Raw genomic sequence first — 22,964 nt, forward strand, 5'->3', positions numbered from 1 at the left:
AGGGGGCGATAAATACCATGGAACACAATGAAAGTCAATCTTAACCACTATAATAAAATAATCTGTTACCTTCTAACAGGATGACAGCACAGCTTGACTCCCTGGAGAATTAAATGGAGGTGTAGTTTGCTTCAGCACTCGCAAAGCAACCTCTCTGCTTCCAATTAGTGATTTGTTGCCTCTCAAATGATGCAGAAAATTACCTTATCCAAACCTCTCATGTTAAATGCTTGTTTGCTGAAAAGTGTTGATCTTGTGAATAGTGAGTTGCGGGGAAATGTAGGTCTCTTATGAAGTACTGATTATTCTGAAGCTTGAGTTGTTGCGGCACATTTACAATGTCTCACTCAGAGGGCTTGCAGACAGAATGGTGGTCAGTTGCCAACAGTTTGTTTAATATATGCTTCCTAACACATTGCATTTCATCACTCTTGTATGTTCCTTGCACCTGTACTGTTGGAAAATGGTCTCTCTATTTCTCTCTCTCAAATCACAATACATATGGAATAGTGATAAATCGTGATACATTTTGAATCACAATGCATATTGTTCCAGCACCAAGTATGATGATAATATCATATCGTGATGCCCCTGGTAATTCCCAATCCCAATTTAGACTGTGCTCTGTAGTGAAAGAGGAAGACGCAGTAGGCAATGTTTTTATTTTATTTAATCTTTATTTTGTTTAACATTTATTTAACCAGGCAAGTCAATTAAGAACACATTTTTATTTACTATGACAGCCTGGCAAGAGGCAAAAGGCCTGTGCTGACGTTGTTTCCAGAGGCAGTTTAGAACTCGGTAGTGAGAGTTGCAACTGAGGATAGATTATTTTTATGCATTTCAGCACTCGGCGGTCCTGTTCTGTGAGCTTGTGTGGCCTACCACTTCGTGGCTGAGGCGTTGTTGCTCCTAGATGTTTCCACTTCACAATAACAGCACTTAGAGTTGACCGGGGCAGCTCTAGCAGGGCACAATTATGATGAACTGACTTGTTGGAAGGTGGCATCCTATGGCAGTGCAATGTTGAAAGTCACTGAGCTCTTCAGTAAGGCCATTCTACTGCCAATGTTTTCCTATGGAGATTGCTTGGCTGTGTGCTCGAATTTCTACACTTGTCAGCAACGGGTGTGGTTGAAATAGGGAAATTCTCTAATATGAAGTGTGTACATATTATATATGATATGATTTAATTGACATTGAAAAAAGACACACAATACAACCCCACATGTGGATACATTGCATTGAAAAATCATTGAGGACAACACAAAACATTTTATAAACTTATTTCCATTGTGGTCCTTTTGTTAACAAAACACATTCATCAATGAACAACAAATAGAAGATGTAAAACAAATGGAGTTGAGGCAGCTTCGATAATCGATGGTATAATACAGCTAGGGAGAAGGTCAGTCTGTCAGACAAGCCAGGAGCTCTTCATCAGGGCCCATCGCTTTGTCCGACATTCCCAAGTTCTTCCAAAGTAGCCTCTCCTCCGTAGTTAGCTGATCCCCCATTGCGGACAGTGTAGCAGCCACCTGGGAGATGCTTTGGCTGCAGTAAAGTGCCAGAAACTCAACCACACATCAGCTGTGGTCAATAACAGTCCCTCTGCCTCTCTGACATCTCAGACACTGCAGTTTCAACCTTCCAATCGGTAGGTGAAACAAAAAAGCCGGAGCTGCTAATGCATTATTTAAATACAATAATTTGCCATCCAGCTAGCCAAGACAAAGAAATGTAACATCGAAGTCCTGTAACTTTGACATTGAAGACCATAATATTTATGTGATCAAAATAGATATTCATCAAAAAATAAATAGTTGATACATTTTTTAAATTAAATATTTACATAATGTACAGGAGCTCTCTGCCTAGGTGACCCCACAGCACCTATGGCAACAGGGCCGTTGGCTGGAGAACCTTTTTAGCGGGGCATCACACATTTCTACAAGCATGTTCTCAGTGTTTCTATTGCAACTCTCAGGTGTTCTGCTGTCATATTATTACCCAGGATCCCACTGTGTTTTGAGTTCCGTTGTGGAGGTGTTACATTGGATTTTCATTAATATAGCGCTGAAAAACTATTCTAAAAAGTTTCAGAAACCTCTGTGTGACATTGAAATGTAGTGAATGTAAGTTAAACTCCTGTGCACAAAAAACACATCTAAATTAAGCCAGCAATACATTTTGAATGGATGTGATCTTCATCACCCGCTTGAGGTCCCCTCTGTCGAGCGCCAGAAATGTTGATGCCACAGATGGCTTCTTATTTGAATTTTCATGGGCATGACATGAAACATGTGGATGGCAGCAGTAAGTCCAACAGTAAGCAGAGTCTCTTCTTTTGTCTCAAAGATGGCCGTTACTGTGAATTTGTGGATCCAACTGCCAGCACGGCTCGCTGGCCAACTGTTCGGTTAAACAGACCTGAAATAATGCGCTACCCAATAGCTAGGGGCCTGATCCTTCACGGGTATGGCTACATTCCCATGGATTTCTTGTCTCCTTTAAGCATGCTTAAATTGTGCACCTGCACCATTGAATCAGGGGACAGTCCTTGATGAGGCGGGGCTCTAGAATGTTCTGTGTTCCATGGCTGATGATCATTCCGGAAGCTTTGCTCCTATCATCTAAACAGGAGACTCATGTTCCATTAGAGTTTGAGAGTCGAGGCAGGTCCTGTCATGCCAAAAAGTGTCCCCCTCCCGCGTCACAAAGGGAATCGATGAGTTCCAGCTTCCGTTGCTAGGGCTGTTGCTAGAAATTCTGACCGGGTTACGTAATGAACCAAAGTATCCATTGCTATGCTCGTTGCTTGGCTCTATTTTACCTGGTAGCGATCGCAAAGAGGGAGGACGTGGGCAGTTCTAGTTCTTTCATCTCATAAGCGCTCGCTTAGTCCGGGCAAAATTATTACCTTAGAATTGTTCTCCAAGGACTGTTGTTGACTGTGACTAACTGCTGACTACCTACTGATTCAGGGGACAGAAAAGACTGGAAAGAGAACACTTTCTTCACCATATATTTGTCTTTATTTAAGAACATATTGTTAAATAGAGAGAAATAATGTAATATTTTTTTTAGATTGAAGTTGCGAGCTACTGTACTTCAGCCTGCCTAGTCAGCTAGCCAGCTACAGTAATTTAGCCAGCTAGCCATACAGTTTTATTTAGCTAACGTTAGCTAGCTAGCTAGTTACTGTAACTGTTATTGTAGCTTTCTGTTTGTATGTAGCTTGCACTTCAATGTAGCTTGCATCTCTCGAGGAGATTTCCAACCAGGCGAAGTATTATGAAGGCACAACTGATTAGTTAACTTATATTAGATAACTGGACGGATTTAGCTATGTACGGCCATTTTTCATCTAGCTAACGTTAGTTGGTCATCTCCATGTTGCTAGTTAAACATATAGTGCATAGAGGCTTCTGAGGCTGTAGGATGGCTTATAATAATGTCTGTAATGAGTCCATGTTTCCATGTGGTTGATAGCATTCAATTAACTCCATTCCAGCCATTGTTATGAGCCGTCCTCCCCTCAGCAGCCTCCACTGAATAATTATATGTCTGTCATATTGAGGTATCTAGCTATATGTTAAACCTGATCAATCAAATGGATAGGTGTGAGCAATTATGGTAATTCCAAATGCCCTTAACTAGGTTTCTTTGCTAGACAGACACAGAGAGAGAGAGAGGGGGGGAGGAAAGTGAGAAAGAAAGGATGAAAGTGAGAGAGGAAGAGAGTGGACGACAGACTGAGGGAGACAGAGAAACAGGGAGAACAAGACAGCAGTGCAAATGTAGGAGGAGAAGGAGACAGTGCTGACTGAGATGCATGCTGGCCATTTCGGAGTGAAGCGCATGATTACCAAAATCAACCTATGCTACTTCTGACAGCGAATTGTCAAGGAGGTGGACAGCTGGGCAAGTGAAATAACCTTTTGTTTATCAATCACATTCTGTTATATCTGAAATTATGATTTCAATGAATGTCATATCAGAGAGCACACAATGTTTCAATTTGTAATTGTTTGGTTAAAGGTCAGTACCTTGTCTAGCCTGCCAGAAGTTTGAGACTGTGAAGACTGTGGCACCAGAGTTGAAGCTCATCAAAGTTGTTTTGGGGTAATAAAGTATTTTTCTCTTTAGCACTTTAAATGTTAGGGTTGGACTTCATCAGATCCTTCACAAATTCAAGGAATGGCAACAGCTGGTGTCTGATGGCAACCGATCACTTTATGAAGTGGGTGGAGGCAATACCCAAATACAATAAAATTTTATTGGTCACATACACATATGAATGTTTTTGCGGGTGGAGTGAAATTCTTGTTAAAAAGGTCAGTAAAGGAAGAGAATGTGATTAACTCTAAATTATCTTCTTTAACCCATTAAAAGGATGCTTGGAACCAAACTTTTTTTTTTTTTAAATCCAAGATGGCGTAGCAGTCAGACGTCTTGTCGTGTCGTGTCCCTTGTATATATCGTTTTTTTACATATTTTTCTTCACATATCTTTTAAAACATTTTGCTAAACCTCAACTTCTAAATACTCTCCTACCACTTTTTTTTTCTAAATCCAAGATGGCGTAGCAGTCAGACGTCTTGTCCTGTCGTGTCCCTTGTTTATATCGTTTTTTTACATATTTTTCTTCGCATATCTTTTAAAACATTTTGCTAAACCTCAACTTCTAAATACTCTCCTGCAACCCGCCTCACCCAATGTAGCGCGGATCTGTTTTTTTTTTCTAAAGTATTTATATTGACTTCGGATCCGGAACCCCTCAACTGAAGCTAGCCAGCTAACTACTAACTACCAGCAAACCATTGCTAGCGGTCATCAGCTAACTGGTCATCATCTAACCATTAGCTCGGAAAGCTCTCGCCAGTTCGAACACCGCGACTCTAACCAGAGCATAACGGACCTACTATCTTTATCCCCGGATTCCCACCGCAAACAGAACATTTTCAGCTGGATCTTCACAACTAGCTAACTAGCTAACCGCAACCCCGGATGATTACTCCTGGCTAGCGTTTCCATCTACTTAGCTAGCCCGGCCAGAGCTCCTGTGCTACCACCGAAGCATACTCCTGGGCTACAATAAACGGACCCACAACCGGTCTATCGATGTCACCGCATGAAGATATATAAACAGACTCACCCCATCGCGACGTCCCCCAAAGACTAACTTTCTAGCCCTTGCTATCTGCTTGCTTGCTAATTTGGCCTGCTAACTGCTAGCTTGTTTAGCCCCGGTCCGCTAACTGCTACCTTGTTTAGCCCCGGCCTACTAACTGTTAGCTTGTTAGCACAGGCCTGCTAACTTTCTGAATCGCCGCGTCCCAACCACTCACTGGACCCATATTTACTTTCAATCTCTTTTCGATTTTTAATTCGATTATACCTTCCGGTAACCTGCCTCACCCAATGTGATACGGAATCGCTATTATTTTTTATTTTTAGAACACATTCAAGAACCTCCAGAAGCTAACCAGCTACAAGCTATTTAGTCATTGTTAGCCACTGCTAGCGGCTTTACCTTCTGCACAGCCAGCCAGTTTTTTTACCTGGATAATACCCGCCAGTCTAGCTTCCCTGCCCCATCCACCGCTGCCCCCTGGACACTGATCACTTGGCTACATCGCTGATGCATGCTGGACTGTCCATTAATCACAGTACTCCATTCTGCTTGTTTATGTTTTATCTGTCGGCCCCAGCCGCACTCAGGCTCTGTGTGTAGTTAATCCGACCCTCCCTGCCTAGTCAACGCCATTTTACCTGCTGTTGTTGTGCTAGCTGATTAGCTGTTGTTGTCTCACCTACTGTTTAGCTAGCTCTCCCAATTCAACACCTGTGATTACTGTATGCCTCGCTGTATGTCTCTCTCAAATGTCAATATGCCTTGTATACTGTTGTTCAGGTTAGTTATCATTGTTTTAGTTTACAATGGAGCCCCTAGTTCCACTCTTCATACCCCTGATACCTCCTTTGTCCCACCTCCCACACATGCAGTGACCTCACCCATTACAACCAGCATGTCCAGAGATACAACCTCTCTCATCATCACCCAGTGATGGCTTACCTCCGCTGTACCCGCACCCCACCATACCCCTGTCTGCGCATTATGCCCTGAATATATTCTACCATGCCCAGAAATCTGCTCCTTTTATTCTTTGTCCCCAACGCTCTAGGCGACCAGTTTTGATAGCCTTTAACCGCACCCTCATACTACTCCTCCTCTGTTCCACGGGTGATGTGGAGGTAAACCCAGGCCCTGCATGTCCCCAGGCACCCTCATTTGTTGACTTCTGTGATCGAAAAAGCCTTAGTTTCATGCATGTCAACATCAGAAGCCTCCTCCCTAAGTTTGTTTTACTCACTGCTTTAGCACACTCTGCTAACCCTAATGTCCTTGCCGTGTCTGAATCCTGGCTCAGGAAGGCCACCAAAAATTCTGAGATTTCCATACCCAACTATAACATTTTCCGTCAAGATAGAACGGCCAAAGGGGGAGGAGTTGCAGTCTACTGCAGAGATAGCCTGCAAAGTAATGTCATACTTTCCAGGTTCATACCCAAAAAGTTCAAACTACTAATTTTTTTAATTACCCTCTCCAGAAATAAGTCTCTCACCGTTGCCGCCTGCTACCGACCCCCCTCAGCTCCCAGCTGTGCCCTGGACACCATTTGTGAATTGATCGCCCCCCATCTAGCTTCAGAGTTTGTTCTGTTAGGTGACCTAAACTGGGATATGCTTAACACCCCGGCAGTCCTACAATCTAAGCTAGATGCCCTCAATCTCACAAAAATCATCAAGGAACCCACCAGGTACAACCCTAAATCTGTAAACAAGGGCACCCTCATAGACGTCATCATGACCAACTGGCCCTCCAAATACACCTCCGCTGTCTTCAACCAGGATCTCAGCGATCACTGCCTCATTGCCTGTATCCGCTACGGAGCCGCAGTCAAACGACCACCCCTCATCACTGTCAAACGCTCCCTAAAACATTTCTGTGAGCAGGCCTTTCTAATCGACCTGGCCCGGGTATCCTGGAAGGACATTGACCTCATCCCGTCAGTTGAGGATGCCTGGTCATTCTTTAAAAGTAACTTCCTCACCATTTTAGATAAGCATACTCCGTTCAAAAAATGCAGAACTAAGAACAGATATAGCCCTTGGTACACTCCAGACCTGACTGCCCTCGACCAGCACAAAAACATCCTGTGGCGGACTGCAATAGCATCGAATAGTCCCCGCAATATGCAACTGTTCAGGGAAGTCAGGAACCAATACACGCAGTCAGTCAGGAAAGCTAAGGCCAGCTTCTTCAGGCAGAAATTTGCATCCTGTAGCTCCAACTCCAAAAAGTTCTGGGACACTGTGAAGTCCATGGAGAACAAGAGCACCTCCTCCCAGCTGCCCACTGCACTGAGGCTAGGTAACACTGTCACCACCGATAAATCCATTATTATCGAAAACTTCAACAAGCATTTCTCAACGGCTGGCCATGCCTTCCGCCTGGCTACTTCAACCTCGGCCAACAGTTCCCCTCCCCCCGCAGCTACTCGCCCAAGCCTCTCCAGGTTCTCATTTACCCAAATCCAGATAGCAGATGTTCTGAAAGAGCTGCAAAACCTGGACCCGTACAAATCAGCTGGGCTTGACAATCTGGACCCTCTATTTCTGAAACTATCCGCCGCCATTGTAGCAATCCCTATTGCCAACCTGTTCAACCTCTTTCATATCGTCTGAGATACCCAAGGATTGGAAAGCTGCCGCAGTCATCCCCCTCTTCAAAGGGGGAGACACCCTGGACCCAAACTGTTACAGACCTATACCCATCCTGCCCTGCCTATCTAAGGTCTTCGAAAGCCAAGTCAACAAACAGGTCACTGACCATCTCGAATCCCACCGTACCTTCTCCGCTGTGCAATCTGGTTTCCGAGCCGGTCACGGGTGCACCTCAGCCACGCTAAAGGTACTAAATGATATCATAACCGCCATCGATAAAAGACAGTACTGTGCAGCCGTCTTCATCGACCTTGCCAAGGCTTTCAACTCTGTCAATCACCATATTCTTATCGGCAGACTCAGTAGCCTCGGTTTTTCTGATGACTGCCTTACCTGGTTCACCAACTACTTTGCAGACAGAGTTCAGTGTGTCAAATCGGAGGGCATGCTGTCCGGTCCTCTGGCAGTCTCTATGGGGGTGCCACAGGGTTCAATTCTCGGGCCGACTCTTTTCTCTGTATATATCAATGATGTTGCTCTTGCTGCGGGCGATTCCCTGATCCACCTCTACGCAGACGACACCATCATATATACTTCCGGCCCGTCCTTGGACACTGTGTTATCTAACCTCCAAACGAGCTTCAATTCGCTGCCTGCACCTGCACGCCTGACTAGCATCACCACCCTGGATGGTTCCGACCTTGAATATGTGGACATCTATAAGTACCTAGGTGTCTGGCTAGACTGTAAACTCTCCTTCCAGACTCATATCAAACATCTCCAATCTAAAATCAAATCTAGAGTCGGCTTTCTATTCCGCAACGACGCCAAACTTACCCTAGTAAAACTAACTATCCTACCGATCCTCGACTTCGGCGATGTCATCTACAAAATTGCTTCCAACACTCTACACAGTGCCATCCGTTTTGTCACTAAAGCACCTTATACCACCCACCACTGCGACCTGTATGCTCTAGTCGGCTGGCCCTCGCTACATATTCGTCGCCAGACCCACTGGCTCCAGGTCATCTACAAGTCCATGCTATGTAAAGCTCCGCCTTATCTCAGTTGGTCACGATGGCAACACCCACCCGTAACACGCGCTCCAGCAGGTGTATCTCACTGATCATCCCTAAAGCCAACACCTCATTTGGCCGCCTTTCGTTCCAGTTCTCTGCTGCCTGTGACTGGAACGAATTGCAAAAATCGCTGAAGTTGGAGACTTTTATCTCCCTCACCAACTTCAAACATCTGCTATCTGAGCAGCTAACCGATCGCTGCAGCTGTACATAGTCTATCGGTAAATAGCCCACCCATTTTTACCTACCTCATCCCCATACTGTTTTCATTTATTTACTTTCCTGCTCTTTTGCAAACCAGTATCTCTACCTGCACATGACCATCTGATCATTTATCACTCCAGTGTTAATCTGCAAAATTGTAATTATTCGCCTACCTCCTCATGCCTTTTACACACAATGTATATAGACTCTCCTTTTTTTCTACTGTGTTATTGACTTGCTAATTGTTTACTCCATGTGTAACTCTGTGTTGTCTGTTCACACTGCTATGCTTTATCTTGGCCAGGTCGCAGTTGCAAATGAGAACTTGTTCTCAACTAGCCTACCTGGTTAAATAAAGGTGAAATTAAAACATTTAAAAAAAAAACAAGACTGGCGAGGCCACCTCCAAGATGATGATATTAAACTCTCACGGTTCTCCTGAGGTCAACTTGAGTGACCAAGGTCATGAACAAGGTACGGATGTTATATTCTCTCACCAATGGTTTGTTTAAATTTTTACAATTTGTTTTGGTTTTTCATGGTACATAATCATACATATATAAATATCTTACAGTGACAATAGATATTGCTCTCCTACCCCCTCCTTCAGGTTTAGTGAAGAGACAAGTCCCTTGTCGGATACCAAAAACAGTGAGAGAACAACCTGAAGATAATTCTCTTTACAGCAGCATCCAGGCCTCCACCGAGTATGGACAGGAGCCACAGCTGTTGACTGAGGTAAACAATGCAATTGTATAGACAATAATTTCATATACTGTAGTCATTTAAATTTGTGATTTACTCTGTTGTTTGTCTATTGCTATTTTTGTTTAACAACCTTTCTGAAGGAAGTTGTCGAACCAGATCAGAACGCTTCGAGGACCACCTTCTGTCCCGGACTGAGAAGGAAGTGGAGGTTTTTGACCAGGTAAAAATGACTGTCCGCTGAAGTATATGTAACATGAAATTCAATTGCATTTGTTCCTGTTATCAATCAAGGTGAGACTGAACATCAACAAGGCGCAGGAGAAACTGAAGGAGAGTTACCGGAGCAGAATCAAGAAGGGGACCAAGTACTACGACATCCGGGTGTATTATTTGGTTTGGAACAAGGACAAAAGGAAGATGAGAGCTGGGAAACCTCGCTGCTCTTTCACTCCTAGCTGGGGTCACCATCTGTTAAGGTGAATATAAAACATCTCAGATAATAACTATTTGCATTTGCACAAGAAAATAACCTGAAGCTAGTTTTAGTTTACATAACACTGATATTTTTATCGGGCTTCCTATGGTTACCTTGGTGGAAGCCAACAATATTCTCCAGTTGGAGCAGTTGGACGGTCGACCACTGAATGCCCTGACGTCCTACACTTCGGTGAAGCCCAAAAGACAAAGCCCAGCACTGCAAACACTCAGAACAAAGGGAGCAGCTGTGCCTGGACTTTGCAGTCTCCCTCTTCAAGTCCCCTTTTTGAGACTGTTGAGAACAAGCAGAACCTCTCACCCACACACCAGAATTCAGTAACTGAGTCTATGATTGCAATGTGAGTGTTCAAAAAATCGGTGAAAATAAATTAATGACACACCTTACCAAAACAAATCTACGTTTACAAATTACAATCTTAAAAATTGCCCTGTTGGTTTTTACAGCTGTTTCAAAAGCTATTCTTTGTTGTAAGGTCCTTTTATGGTATTTATTTGTTCCATAAATAGATACAGTGCCTTGCGAAAGTATTCGGCCCCCTTGAACTTTGCGACCTTTTGCCACATTTCAGGCTTCAAACATAAAGATATAAAACTGTATTTTTTTGTGAAGAATCAACAACAAGTGGGACACAATCATGAAGTGGAACGACATTTATTGGATATTTCAAACTTTTTTAACAAATCAAAAACTGAAAAATTGGGCGTGCAAAATTATTCAGCCCCTTTACTTTCAGTGCAGCAAACTCTCTCCAGAAGTTCAGTGAGGATCTGAATGATCCAATGTTGACCTAAATGACTAATGATGATGAATACAATCCACCTGTGTGTAATCAAGTCTCCGTATAAATGCACCTGCACTGTGATAGTCTCAGAGGTCCGTTAAAAGCGCAGAGAGCATCATGAAGAACAAGGAACACACCAGGCAGGTCCGAGATACTGTTGTGAAGAAGTTTAAAGCCGGATTTGGATACAAAAAGATTTCCCAAGCTTTAAACATCCCAAGGAGCACTGTGCAAGCGATAATATTGAAATGGAAGGAGTATCAGACCACTGCAAATCTACCAAGACCTGGCCGTCCCTCTAAACTTTCAGCTCATACAAGGAGAAGACTGATCAGAGATGCAGCCAAGAGGCCCATGATCACTCTGGATGAACTGCAGAGATCTACAGCTGAGGTGGGAGACTGTCCATAGGACAACAATCAGTCGTATATTGCACAAATCTGGCCTTTATGGAAGAGTGGCAAGAAGAAAGCCATTTCTTAAAGATATCCATAAAAAGTGTCGTTTAAAGTTTGCCACAAGCCACCTGGGAGACACACCAAACATGTGGAAGAAGGTGCTCTGGTCAGATGAAACCAAAATTGAACTTTTTGGCAACAATGCAAAACGTTGTGTTTGGCGTAAAAGCAACACAGCTGAACACACCATCCCCACTGTCAAACATGGTGGTGGCAGCATCATGGTTTGGGCCTGCTTTTCTTCAGCAGGGACAGGGAAGATGGTTAAAATTGATGGGAAGATGGATGGAGCCAAATACAGGACCATTCTGGAAGAAAACCTGATGGAGTCTGCAAAAGACCTGAGACTGGGACGGAGATTTGTCTTCCAACAAGACAATGATCCAAAACATAAAGCAAAATCTACAATGGAATGGTTCAAAAATAAACATATCCAGGTGTTAGAATGGCCAAGTCAAAGTCCAGACCTGAATCCAATCGAGAATCTGTGGAAAGAACTGAAAACTGCTGTTCACAAATGCTCTCCATCCAACCTCACTGAGCTCGAGCTGTTTTGCAAGGAGGAATGGGAAAAGATTTCAGTCTCTCGTTGTGCAAAACTAATAGAGACATACCCCAAGCGACTTACAGCTGTAATCGCAGCAAAAGGTGGCGCTACAAAGTATTAACTTAAGGGGGCTGAATAATTTTGCACGCCCAATTTTTCAGTTTTTGATTTGTTAAAAAAGTTTGAAATATCCAATAAATGTCGTTCCACTTCATGATTGTGTCCCACTTGTTGTTGATTCTTCACAAAAAAATACAGTTTTATATCTTTATGTTTGAAGCCTGAAATGTGGCAAAAGGTTGCAAAGTTCAAGGGGGCCGAATACTTTCGCAAGGCACTGTACATATATATTCAACCACATGGGTGTACTAATGAGCTATGCAAAATACAAAATACAAAATAAATCATAATCGATGACTATTGAAATGATATTATTTCAGTGTAGATAAGGGAAGGGCAAGTTAAAATAAAAACATGCCAGCCAGACAAGCCTGTGTATGAATCAAACATATTTTCATATGAATGGAAATTAGATGACTTTGTGATCTCTAAGGTAAGTAACTTTTTAATGTGTCAAGCAGATTACATGTTTTCTTTGCTATTTCTGAAACGTAGCAACATTTTATGTTTTATTTGTATTTATTTAACTAGGCAAGCCAGTTAAGAACAAATTATTATGTACAATGATGGCCTACCGGGGAACTGTGGGTTAACTGCCTTGTTCAGGGGTAGAACTACAGATTTTTATCTTGTCAGCTCCAGGATTAAATTCAGCAACCTTTCGGTTACTGGCCCAACACTCTACCCACTATGCTACCTGCCACAGCTTAGACATTAATTTCATGTTGTAATGTTAACAAGGTACCCAAAAGTAGTTCAAAGTAATGTTTTCATCTTCATTTCAACAGCTTACTGAACTGGTATTATCCAATAATTTCTTCATCTTTGAGTCAGACTATTTCCTTCAAATTCGGGGTGTAGCCATTGGCTCCCCCTTTGCCACCAACTATGCAAATCTGTATGTGGGACAATTTGAGGAAGCACTCCTTTGCAAACAAAGACACCCCCCCCCCCCCTTTTTTTTCTAAAATCTTCCAATGGAAGAGGAATTCCAAACTCTACTAAATGAATCCTTTGAATACCTTAAATTCACCATGCAGACTGATGAGAGAAAAATAAACTACCTGGATGTATGGATCATCGAAGAGCATGATGCGTTATACACAAAGCCCACTGACCGCAATACCCTGCTATGTGCAGATAGTATGCATCCCATTCCACTCAAGAATGGTCTACCGTATAGCCAGTAATGCAGTGTTAAACTAATCTGTGGGCACCAGACAGATATTGACAGCAAAGCTAAAAAAAAAAAGACAGATAAATAAAACATTTGAGGCTACAAGGAAAAAAGTCTTGATGATGCAATGAAAATATCGCAAAAACCAAGAGAGTAATTTCTAAAAACTCAAAAGAAGACAAACAACGCAACTGTGTTTTGCACGAAGTACACAAAGTGTTCGGAGAACATGAAAACAATCCTGAAAAAGCACTAGCATATTCTGCAATCAGATATAAAAATCACACACCTCTTCAGGAATCTCCACTGGTGGTCTTTAAGCATGGTCGCAATATTGGAGAGAGCTTGGTGAGATCTGACCTGCCCCCTGAGCCCACTCAGACACTCTTGACACCCATTCCAAATGAGGACCACAAATGTGGCTCATGCGCACTGAGCAATAGTACTATAAAAACATCCTTCTTCAGACACCCACATATTGGTCATAAAATCCCTGTTAGGGTTATCATCTCATGCAAGACCAAGGGAGTAATCCATTTTATCACCTGTCATGTGGGAAAGCCTAAGTAGAACAAACAAAACAATTAAAACAAAGGAAAGCTGAACACCGCAGCTCAATCAGGTAATAGAACATTGACTCTCCAGTAGCAGCTCACTTTGTTGAAGCTAACCATCATATCGCCTCCCTCAAATACACAGGCATTGAGCATGATGCTCTCCCAAGGAGAGGAGGTAACATCGAGGTCCTACCACTACAAAGGGAGGCTTACTGGATATTGACTTTGATCTCAGGCCATTCTTATGAACAATTATCTCTTTTATGAACGAGTCTTATAAATTGATATATTCTTTCTACAGCTTATCAGCATACACCCAATATGTTCCCCCTGTTGATGCTTTTTATGCATTATGGTTGAACCAAAAGATTACGTGTAACAAACAAATATGAAATAGAAAACAAATAAATGAAATTTAATTAAACAATAATGTATGTTGATGCTAATATTGTGTACAATATTCAAATATGTTTCCATATGATAACAATAGCCTAATATATTCAATATGTCATAAACTACTTTTTTTTAACGGTTTCACTCAATTCATTCTAATTAACTTAATAATTATGACACACCCCTCAATATTGCCATTAGTTGCACTAATTGCAATGTTTGTCTACATAACCTGGTTCAAGAATTCATGACATTACTCTGAATAAGGCACAGTTATGCCAAAACATTGGTGATTTATATTTCGAGTGTGTGGTTCTCTTTATTTGAATAGCTTATAGTTTATTCGCCGTTAGTCAGCACATCTTCATAAAGTTATTTTCTCTGGGTGTGCGCCAGCTCATGTTTTTATTCATTTTATTAGCGAAACAAAACTTGAAAGTTGTCGTGGAAATCAGCGATGCTTGCATAGCGATGATGAAAATAACGTAATTTAGGCTGTAATGATCTCGAAAATTCTAATCATTAGATCATCACACCTTTGATATAGCAATGGACGCAAAAAAAATAATAGAATCACATTGTGATGCAGGGGGGGACACTTTTTGTCTGGGGGACATTATTTGGCAGGGGAAAGAGCAGTCCTGCTAGGCTAGCTAAACTGTCAGCCAGCTGCAGTCTGTGAGGTCCGCTAGGCCCACTGACAGCCCTAGGACTCCCTGCAGCAGTGTTTAGTTAGTTGGTGCCTGTCACATCCTGCTCTGACAGATCTGATTTGTATTTATTAAGGATCCCCATTAGCTGTTGCCAAGGCAGCAGCTACTCTTCCTGGGGTCCTGCAACATCAAGACATGTATATAAATTCACAGAAAGGGATGTTAGCTGATGAAGATGATCTCAAACAAAAAAACGTGTAATATCTCCAATGCCTCTGTTTACCACAGACCTTATTTTCAGCGTTTATCCAAAAACTCAAATTTTATGATGGGCTTTGTCCAACAAACCATAGCAGAGTTAGTCCCTCCAAAAACACGCCATTACTATTGCTCTCTATACTGTATACCTCTCCTGAACATAGAATCAGAATACTTCCACCATTCCAAATATGGCCTTGCCTTTCCTAGTCTAGCTAGCCTGTAGCCTCAAATGGAGGACGCTAACAAATGTTTTCAACACTGCAGGAGCTGTGTTAATTTTGCTATATTCCTGGACAATGTGGACCGCCCAGACTTTCAATGTATACATGTTTTGCTTGCAAAGGACTACAGGGGCGAAGTGGCTACTCTTAGCAAACAAGTAGGAAACTTACACAAGCTACTGGGAAATCCACCTTACACCGCTCTGGCCTGGTGGAAGTGTCGTCGCCGTGTCAGCTCTCCACAGACGACTGGCCGGTTCTCTGCAGGGATCCCTCACCAAAGGGGTCTCCCCGTTCCCTGGAGAAAGGAGTAAGTAAATTGTTTCTTGATGACTTGGTGGATGTTCCTGTTCTCAATCCTAATAACCAGCCATGGAGATATGTCACTCGCCGTGGAAATCGAAGCAGTAACCTCTGGCAATGGGGATCTCCTTGGCGATGGTAAGCCTGGACCAGACAGAGACTAGAAACAGCTTCACTGCCCTGGATTCAGAGGTTCCGGCGCCTTCTTCCATTAGGGCTTCCGATTCGAGATTGGATCCGGAGATAACTGCGCCTTCATCCTCGTTTTGTATGGGGTTCAGATCCTCAGAACTCCCCTCCCTCATCAGACCATTTGGCCCATTTCGAGGCGAAAAAACAGCCAGACCGCCTCAGCCGTTGAACCAGATGTTTCTTACCATAGACCTGCCGATGACGACATCTCGGTTCCCGGGGCAAAAACCTGGAGCACAAGTACAAGACATTACAATGCTGCTACCGACGCTCTACGACTGCTGCCGGGACCTGGCACTGTCGCAGTTCATGTGTGATCAAATGATATTAGGAGGGCTAGCTCGAAACTGCTGAAAATGCATTTTAAAGAGCTGATTCTAGCTCTGAAAGATTCCAAAATATTCAAATTATTTCAGGTCCGGTACTGTAGGTCTGAAAGATTCAGCAGGCAATTGGCATTACACATATGGCTAAAATAAAATTGTAGCTCTGTTGGAATAACTTTTATAGATTATTTTGATACCTTCTGGAAACCGCTGCTTTATAGGAATGGCGGACTCCATCCAAATCATCTTGGCCCCTTGGAACTGTCCACGCATTTCAAGGCTGCGATGAGACTTATCAATGACCCAAGCCCAGCTCAGATAGTCCTTATCATTGTGTTGCTGAGTTGTCGTAATACTGCAGCAAATGTACATTATCTCGGGGGCATTGACAGTCACAATGTAAGTAACCTCATGTATGTCCCTCTACTTCCCCTGAATACCTCTGCCTATCCTAAAGCTGTTTTGTGTCCCACTTGTTGTTGATTCTTCACAAAAAATACAGTTTTATATCTTTATGTTTGAAACCTGAAATGTGGCAAAAGGTCGCAAAGTTCAAGGGGGCCAAATACTTTCGCAAGGCACTGTATATCGACCAGCTAGGATTGTCAGGTTTCTTTTACCATCTAATCAGAGACAGAACTAAGCTAAGAACTAAGCTCTTGCCAATGCAAGTTCAATTATAAGTTTAATTACAGCTGATAGTGATCAGCGTTGCTGTTGTATCAAAAGAATACATTCTACATATGTGGCATCTACCAATTTGGGACCCTGACATCCAAACGGCTAATAAGCATTCTAATGCAGTCTTTACGTTTCTGGAATGGAGTATCTAGGGAAGAAACAGAGCAGGGATTACATTAGTGCTATCTAATTAACCTGTGCTAGACCTGATGTGGACCTCACTGCAGAGTTCAAAGACACAAACCGTACCGGCAGAATCCCATTCCATAGGTAATGTATACGGTGTCTGTGTACGTTTATGATTGACTGTTTATGGGGCATTAATTTAAATCATCATATACTTTGTTGATGTTCTCCACACCTGCTAGTTGTTACATACAGTACATCGCAATTGGTTAATGTTTTTGTATTTAGGTGATGTTTATCCTACACCATCATGCAAGCAAAACCTCCAAAATCTTTATTTTTGGAATGATGCAGGAGCACCGGAAACAACAATCACGTTTCTATCGATCTATCCACTACAGAGAGTTGTACGATGATTATCTGTCTTCAAATACAATGCTGAGAGCCCTCTATCACAAGCCACCCACACGTCCTCTTCAGGTTCACTGTTGTGTGGCACTGCAGGCTATCCCAAACAGGCCTTTCCCTTTCCTTACAGAAGTGTGATACTTGATTAATGTATGTATCAGTGCTCTTTCATGCCTGTGTTGTTGATGCTCCATGCCCTGCGGAACCTTCTGCTGAATAGAATGCAGGGATTATTGCAGATAGGGCCGGATCATAAGAGCATGATCGAGCTGAGCTCTGGGCCGCGGATGGGAAGCTGCCTGGGCCACGGAGTCAGGCTTTAGATTCAATTGTGGGAAGCTGTGAAGGCAACACGCTTCAAACATGAACTTTTATCCACTGATGCTTTATACCCTCTTAGCACTTTCTCTCTCTGTGTGCTCCTCCCTCTTCCTCTCATTTTTCCAGATTTCCTCTCGCTCTCTCTGTGTTATTTTCTATATATATATATATATATATATTATATATATATATATATATATATATATACATACATACATACATACATACATACATACATACATACATACATACATACATACATACATACATACATACATACATACATACATACATACATACATACATACATACATACATACATACATACATACACACGTACACACATACATATATGCTACCGTTCAAAAGTTTGCGGTCACTTAGAAATGTCCTTGTTTTTGAAAGAAAAGCAAATTTGTTTGTCCATTAAAATAACATCAAATGTATCAGAAATACAGTGTAGACATTGTTATTGAGTATTGTAGCTGGAAACGGCAGATTTTTTTATGGAATATCTACATAGGTGTCCAGAGGCCCATTATCAGCAACCATCACTCCCGTGTTCCAATGGCACGTTGTTTTAGCTAATCCAAGTTTATAATTTTAAAAGGCTAATTTATCATTAGAAATACCTTTTGCAATTATGTTAGCACAGCTGAAAACAGTTGTCTGATTAAAAAAACAATAAAACTGGCCTTCTTTAGACTAGTTGAGTATCTAGAGCATCAGCATTTGTGGGTTTGATTACTGGCTCAACATGTCCAGAAACAAATAACTTTATTCTGAAACTCGTCAGCCTATTCTTGTTCTGAGAAATGAAGGCTATTCCATGCGAGAAATTGCCAAGAAACAGGTCTCTCCAGAGATGTTGGATCGGGTTCACCCAGGCTCTGGCTGGGCCAGTCAGGGACATTCAGAGACTTCTCCCGAAGCCACTCCTACGTTGTCTTGGCTATGTGCTTAGGGTCATTGTCCTGTTGGAAGGTGAACTGCCCCAGTCTGAGGTCCTGAGTGCTCTGAAGCAGGTTTTCATCAAGGATGCTCCATTCATCTTTCCCTTGATCCTGACTAGTCCCCCAGTCTCTGCCACTGAAAAACATACCCATAGCATGATGCTGCCACCACTATGCTTTACTCTAGGGATGGTGCCAGGTTGCACTTGGCATTCAGGCCAAAGAGTTCATCAGACCAGAGAATCTTGTTTCGCATGGTGTGAGAGTCCTTTAGGTGCCTTTTTGCAAACTCCATGCGGGGTGTCATGTGCCTTTTACTGAGGAATGGCTTCTGTCTGGCCACTTGACCATAAAGGCCAGATTGGTGGAGTGCTGCAGGGATGGTTGTCCTTCTGGAAGGCTCTCCCATCTCAAACGAGGAACTCTGGAACTCAGGTATTTAATCAGCTTCTTGATATGCCTCACCTGTCAGGTGGATGGATTATTTTGGCAAAGGAGAAATGCTCATTAACAGGGATGTAAACACTGTTAAGCACAACATTTGTGCACAACATAATCTTTGTGTGTGCATGGAACATTTCTGGGATCTTTTATTTCAGCTCATGAAACAAGGGACCAACATTTTCCATGTTACATGTATATTTTTGTTCAGTATATACAATACACAATTGTGTGTGTGTGTGTGTGTGTGTGTGTGTGTGTTTGTGCATGTGTGCATGCACACGCAATATGGCCTTGTTTCAGCAGGAGTTGATAACAGAGCCAGAAACAAGCAGCCAGAAACAAGGATTCACTCAGAACCCTTTCAAGTCTCAGTAAAATGAAAACCGTCATTGGCATAAACCACCACATGCTATTCCATTTGTTTTCACTGTGTGGGTTATTTCAATATATTTGCTAAAAGGAAAGGTTCAGTTGCTGCTTGCGGTTGATTCATTTTGTGATATGATGGAAATGATTACACCCCAATTTCAAATATGCCTACAGTACCTCCAGGGTATGTTAAGAGGAAATCTGCAGAGAGGGAAAAATACATATAATTACTACTGTCACAGACTGCCTTTATATGTGATATATATTGATTTCCTCTGTATTTCTAATTTATTGAGTTGAACTTATCTTTAAAGGTTTTTTCAGCCTCTGTTATCAAAAGGAAAGTTCACATTCCGATGTGAAAAAGGAGTGTATTTTCTTTCCCTGGTCTGACAGATGGGAGTTCTGGTAGGATTTGTCTTTTGGGATAGCTGTATAAGACTTATCTGATACTGTGGAACCATCCTGATGACTTGTGAGTGAGATTGGACTGTAGATTGTCACTTTGGGCCATAGAATGTCCACAAGATACCCATTGAAGCACTAAGAAATACCGCACGGTTACTGTTAGTTCAACTTCTGGTTGAAACTTCTGGGGCATACACTGGTACCTAAACAATATTTTTGAGAAGGACTGTGGGTTCTCTAGGTTGTGGCAATATAAGAATATTAACTTTATATATGGCATGTCGGGGCGGCTGGTAGCCTAGTGTTTAGAGTGTTGGGCCAGTAACCGAAAGGTTGCTAGATTGAATCCTCGAGCTGACAAGGTAAAAATCTGTCATTCTGCCCCTGAACAAGGCAGTTAACCCACTGTTCCTAGGCCGTCATTGTAAATAAGAATTTGTTCTTAACTGACTTATAATGTCTGAAACTGTTGAGTCACTTTTGCAGTCTTAATTATTTCTCTCTTCATCCTCTCATTGTACAATTAAACCTCTCTGGGATATGTGGGACGCTAGCCTGGCCAAAAGCCAGGGAAAATGCAGAGCGCCAAATTCAAATAAATTACTATAAAAATCAAACTTTCATTAAATCACACATGCAGAGAGGGAAAAATGAATATAATTACAACTGTCACAGACTGCCTTTAACTGCCCACCCATTGTAAAAGATGATCACAAAGATTCCTTCCAGACGCCTGACTACTTTGTGATACAAATGTTTCTTTTTTTGAAAGCAAATTAAAGCTACACTTGTTGTGAATCCAGCCGAAATGTCAGATTTTTAAAAAAGCTTTTCGGCGAAAGCAAACTATGCTATTATCTGGGAATAGCACCTCCGTAAACAGAGAGAAAAGCATATTTCAACTCTGCAGGCGCGACACAAAACACAGAAATAAAAACATAATTAATGCCTTACCTTTAATGAGCTTCTTTTGTTGGCACTCCAATATGTCCCATAAACATCACAAATGGTAATTTTGTTCGATTAATTCCGTCGATGTATATCCAAAATGTCCATTTATTTGGCGCGTTTGATCCCGAAAAGCATCAGTTCCAACTTGCGCAACGTGACTACAAAATATCTCAAAAATTACCTGTAAACTTTGCCAAAAACATTTAAAACTATTTTTGTAATACAACTTTAGGTATTTTGTAACATAAATAATCGATAAAATTGAAGACTGGATGATCTGTGTTCAATACAGGAGGAAAACAAACTGTAGCTAGCTTTCTGGTCACGCGCCTCTATCTGACAGTACACTACAAGTGACCCTCGTTCTGAACAGGGCTACTTCTTCATTACACAAAGGAATAACCTTTATAAAGACTGGTGACATCCAGTGGAAGCGGTAGGAACTGCAAGAAGGTCCCTTAGAAATCTGGTTTTCCAATGAAAACACATTGAAAAGAGAGTAACCTCAAAAAGATGAGGCTCCAACAGACACCGGACAGTGTAGGCTGGGCGGTCATCCTCCAGTCGAGGGGGCAGAGGAGCAGGTGTGGAAGGAGAGAAGGGACTAGACCTTACAGCTTGAGATGGGAGACATGGAAGGAGGGACAGACCCTCAGGGACCTGGGAAGGGTAACCGGGTTGATGTGACTCTGGTCCTATGTAGCGAGGAGCGAGCTTCTGCAAATCCACCTTTAAAGGAATATCACAGGTGGACACCCGTTGACCCGGTCAGATGAGATGAAGAGGTCTTTGGTGCCCGTATGCCTGATGTTGATATCGGGCAGAGGAATTGAGCAAAGAGGCTCGCAGTGTGATCCAGGTGCGACGCCATCATCAAATGAACGCCTTGGCCGATGGCACCCTCGTTTCGAAGATCAGGATGTCACCGAGGTAAACAAAGATGAACCTATTCAACATATCCCCAAGAGTGTCATTGACCAATGCTTGAAAGACTGCCTGTGAGTTCGGTAATCTGAAGGGCATCGCTAAATTCTCATAGTGGCCACGAGGGGTGTTAAAGGTAGTTTTCCACTCATCTCCTTCCCTAATTCTCACCAGATTGTAAGCGTTGCGGGGGTCCAGTTTTGTTAAGAATTGGGCCCCTTGGGCCAACTCCAAGGCAGTGGACATCAGGGTTAGGGGTAACAATTCTTGATTGTAATCTGGTTCAGCCCTCTGTAATTGATGCAAGGACGCAAGCCTCCATCCTTCTTACCCACGAAGAAGAATCGTCCGCGCACTGGGGATGTAGAGGGTTGAATTAAACATGCCTCCAGCGACTCCCAGATATAATTGTACATGACTGCTGCTTCAGGGGTCAAGAAGGAGTACAGGCGGCCCGGGGAGGTGTGGAGCCGGGTAGGAGTTCTATGGCACAGTTGTGTGGACGATGAGGGGGAAGGGTGGCTGCTTGCCTCATCCTGAAGGCCTCCTGGAGGTCGAATTATTCGTCTTGGTTTCAATGGATGCAGAAGGCACGGCAAGGCTCTTGATGAGGGTCTTAGACATTTAGTCTGGCAGTCCTTACCCCAGACTAGTAGGTGTCCCTTGGACCAGGAGAATAGTGGGTTATGTAGCACTAGCCAGGGGTAGCCTAGGATAAGGGGGTTCTCAGGAGCAGTGATCAAAAGTAAACTAAGAGTCTGAGTGGTTCACCCTAACCTGAAGTGGAATGGGCTTGGTCTGATATTCCACCGGAGCCGATGGGCTGTCCATCAAGGGCTTGAATCTGCAGATGGATGGGACATTTCACGCCAGGGATTTGTAATTCTCTGGTGAAGTCTTGTTCAATGAAATTATCCACGGAGGCTTGAATCTGGTGCTGATGGTTGTCCCAGTGGAGGGTTTCTGAGTGACAGACGGTGACAGGGTTGCTGGGGTGAAGCTGCACAGCTCGTCATGGTCTCCCATTATCCTAGCGAGCCAATTCCTTTCCCGTCAGCTCTGGGCATGCAGCACAGAAATGGCCAAGACCTCCGCAGTGGAGGCAGCAGCCTTCACACATGCGCCTGTCACGTTCCTGTGGGCTCAGACGTGTGCGTCCCAACTGCATG

This window comes from Oncorhynchus mykiss, chromosome 4 (assembly GCF_057628025.1).
Source record: "Oncorhynchus mykiss isolate SJ-2025 chromosome 4, ASM5762802v1, whole genome shotgun sequence".
NCBI lineage: Eukaryota > Metazoa > Chordata > Actinopteri > Salmoniformes > Salmonidae > Oncorhynchus > Oncorhynchus mykiss.